Below are 3,980 nucleotides of genomic sequence, written 5' to 3'. Positions count from 1 at the left end.
ATGGCGAAGCAGGTCGAGAGCAAGCTTGCTTTTTAGGAAGCCTTGGATGCCGCAGGCGATAAACTTGCAGTAGTTGACTTCTCAGCCACGTGGTGGGGCCTCGCAAAATGTTCAAGCCTTTCTTTATCCCCTGTCTGGAAAGTATTCCAACGTGATATTCCTTGAAGTAGATGTGGATGACTGTCAGGACGTTGCTTCAGAGTGTGAAGCCAAATGCATGCCAACATTCCAGTTTTTTAAGAAGGGACAAAAGGTGGGTGAATTTTCTGGAGCCCGTAAGGAAAAGCTTGAAGCCACCATTAATGAATTAGTCTAATCGTGTTTTCTGAAAACATAACCAGCCATTGGCTATTTAAAACTTGCAATTTTTTTAATTTACAAAAAAATATAAAGCATGAAGACTACAAACTCAAATGCTATCTGGGTGACAATAAAACATTAATTCTAACACTTTAAAAAAAAGACAAAAAACATTTCCAACAAGCAAGCATTTTCCTAGTGCCCCTTTGCTCCACCCCTTACCTCTGCTCCTTGACAACCGCTCATCTGATTTTGATCCCTGTATGTTGCTCTTTACCTAAGAAATCATGTTTTGAGGACTTATGTATTGTAAATGGAATCATACAAGATGCACTTGTTCATATCTGGCTTCTTTCACTTAGCGTGAAGCCTTTGAGAAGCATCCGTGTCATTGCGTGCATCCGTTTTTTCTTTGTATTGCTAAGTAGTGTTAATTGTATCTATGTACCACAATGTATCAATTCACCCATTGATGTAGACTGGATGGTTTCCAATCGTTTACTATAATGAATATAGGCATTATAAGCATTTGTGTACAAGCCTTTGTGGGGACATATGTTTTCATTCTTCTTGGATAAATATCTGAGTGAGATTGCCAGGTCATATGGTAAGTATATGGTTAACTCAGCAAAAAACCACCAAATTATTTTCCAGAATAACTCTACCATTTTGCTTTCCCACCAGCATTGGATGAACATTCCAGTTGCTCTATATTCTTGGCAACACTTAAGTATTTTCAGTTTTTAAGGTATTGTGTGTGTGTATGTGTGTGCGTGTGTGTGCTATCTCATTATCGTTTTAATTTCCATTTCCCTAATGTCTAATGATATTGAACATCATTTTATTCACTTACTGCTACTCATATATCTTCTTTGCTGAAGTGGCTGTTGAAATCTTTTGCCCATTAAAAACTCAGGTGATTTTCTTTTATTACTGAGGTGGTGGTGGTGTTGTTTTTAGACAGAGTCTCACTCTTGTCACTCAGGCTGGAGTGCATTGGCGTGATCTTGGCTCACTGCAACCTCCGCCTCCCGGGTTCAGCGATTCTCCTGCCTCAGCCTCCTGGTTGTGAGGTTATCTGGAGAGTCTGTAAAAACCAAGGCCATCTGTTGGTGGCCTCAGCTTGGTTCATATTGGGCTGGGCTCCAGACAGAGGTTTCCTCAGAAGTGTCCACCTCATGTGAGTGATGCATTTCTGGGAAAGTCCCTGTGAGCTCGGTGGCTCTGCTGAGCCACAGGCACGTGGCGTGGTCTTTGCCATGACCTTGGAGAGGAGGTGTAGCCACTCTGGCTCATGCTTACTAACTGGCAGCGTGGGTCCCAGTGCCAGCCAGGCTCAGGCCCCAGTCCTGCTCGGCATCTACACCACGGCCTATCCCCTCCAACTTCAGCACTGCTGTCTTCCCCGCCCCCCAGAGACTGCCAACACCGGCTCCTGTCTCCCCTGCCGGCTCCTATCTCCTTTCTCTTAAGGAGAAGTCTCCATTTTTGGTCTACAAAACTGTCTACCTTTTGTTATTGATCATGTTTGTGTCATTATTGCTTTTTAAAAGATCTCATGTCTATATGTTTGAAGCAGAAGGAAATGGTTTCATCTATCTCGATCAGAAGCATTGTAACTTATATACATGTGTGATACAGCTGCTGTTAACTAAATTTTGTTCCACAAGCAGATCTGCAGAAATGCACATACCCCGGAGCTGTGTGTTATTCTTCAACTTGCATAAAAACAACTCACATCAAGCATGTTTGGACCTGTTGGTGACCAAGGTCCAGCTCAGCCTGGGGCAACAGGACAAAGGTGAAAGCAACCTCTAGTTTTTATTAAGAGTCCATTTTAAACATATATGCATATTCATTCATTTTCGTGTGTGTGTGTGTGTGTGTGTGTGCGTGTGTGTGATCACTATGTACCAGACATAAGGGCCTTTGTAAGGGACTTACAAACATGAGCTAATTTCATCCTCATAACAATCCTAGGATGCAGATACTGTTATTATGCTCCCCATTTTACAGATAAGGAAACTGAGGCCCAAAGAGTGGTGAGCCATGACCGGGATCCAGAGTCCTGTGGCTCTCTCTGCTGTGTGTGCACATGCGTGCCCTCGTGCCTTAGCTTGCATACAAGGGTGGGGGACATGAAGTCCATGCTACCTCTGGCAGTGGCGTGCTTTTCCACAGCCAAGAGTGGAAGGGAGAAGGATAGGAGAGTGGCAGACTCAGGGCCCGGCTTGGGGATACCAGCCCTCTGACCCAGACATGCTCTGCCCACTTCCCCCCTGCCTACTCACTAGACTCAGACGCAAGAGTCGGAGACTGCCAAGGAGGCCTGGCTGCAGCAGGGGCAATGAGGTCTCCCTCCCACTCTCTCCCATCCCCAGCCCACCATCAGGACCAACCTGTTCCCTGCAGGCTGTAGGGACCAGGGCCTGGAGAGGAGGGAGATACGTGATGACAGCTACCTCCTTAGAGGAGAGGGCTACCATGCCGCCTCACTGCGGTTCTTTATGTCTACAGACACAGCAAGATAGAAAGAGAGAATAAGGGATACAGGACCCAGGAGAGAACAAAGAATACAGAGGAATACAGAAATACAGGCTGGTGGCTCACGCCTGTAATCCCAGCATTTTGGGAGGCCGAGGGGGGTGGATCACTTGAGCTCAGAAGTTCGAGACCAGCCTGGCCAACATGGCGAAACCCGTCTCTACTAAAAATACAAAAAAAAAAAAGAAAAGAAAAAAATAAAAATGAGCTGGGCGTGATGGCAGGCACTTGTAGTCCCAGCTACTCAGGAGGCTGATTCAGGAGAATTGCTTGAACCCGGGAGGCAGAGGTTGCAGCGAGCAGAGATTGCACCACTGCACTCCAGCCCAGGTGACAGAGCGGGACTCTTGTCTCCAAAAAAAAGAAGGAATACAGAGAGTCAAGACAGAGAGAAGCAAAGACAGAGAAACAGAGACTGGGAGGTGGAGGAAAGTACCTGGAAGGCATCTGAGAGTGAGGCTGTGGGGAGATGGGGCTGGGGTGAGTCAAAGCTGGTACAGGAGGTGGCCGTGCAAGGAACGAGTCCCCGGCCATGGGGGATTAGAGCTCTGGGGAGTCCGAGTCAAAAAGGCCTGGAGCCAGGGGTTCCTCCCACCCGCTGTGCAGCCCTGTATCAGGTGGGGCTGGGCTGGGGCTGGAGTAAGCGTGCATATTGTATCCAGTCCATCCTGGCTGCTGGCCTGGATCTGGTGGGGACAGGCACCCAGCCTCATGGTGCCCTCCTCCTGCATGGGCCAGTTGGCTCCACCCTTCCGGTGCCAGTGTCAGGTTCCAGGCTGTTCCCCGGGGGAACTTTGGTCTGGAAAGAATGAGGGTGACCGATCTGGCTGCTGCGCAGGGCCGAGCCATGTCACCAAGACCTGGCCTGAGCTGCCCCTGCCGCCTTCCCGCCCACTGGGACACCAAGCGGTTACCCTGGGCTCAGGAGACACAGAGGGGCTCTTTCCTGCTTCCCTTCCCTCCCTTCTCCTCTTCATCATCCATTGTTTATTCAGTAGTTCACTCATTCACTCATTCATAAGCACTGGCTGATGGAGTGGGGGTGAGTGATGGGGACAGAGGGACAAGGAGACAGGGTCCTGCCCTTTAGGGAGCCCCTCGCCTGATACAGGGGCAGGTGGCCCAAACAGACACAC

At 48.5% G+C, this 3,980-nt stretch overlaps 1 pseudogene; it reads left to right on the top strand.

The window, feature by feature from the left end:
- On the top strand, nucleotides 1-590 carry LOC100598068 (annotated as a pseudogene).
- Nucleotides 591-3,980: the final 3,390 nt, after the last annotated feature.

Source organism: Nomascus leucogenys, chromosome 19 (assembly GCF_006542625.1).
Source record: "Nomascus leucogenys isolate Asia chromosome 19, Asia_NLE_v1, whole genome shotgun sequence".
NCBI lineage: Eukaryota > Metazoa > Chordata > Mammalia > Primates > Hylobatidae > Nomascus > Nomascus leucogenys.
The sequence above is the reverse complement of the archived record's forward strand: the minus strand, read 5'-3'. Positions and strand labels throughout refer to the sequence as shown.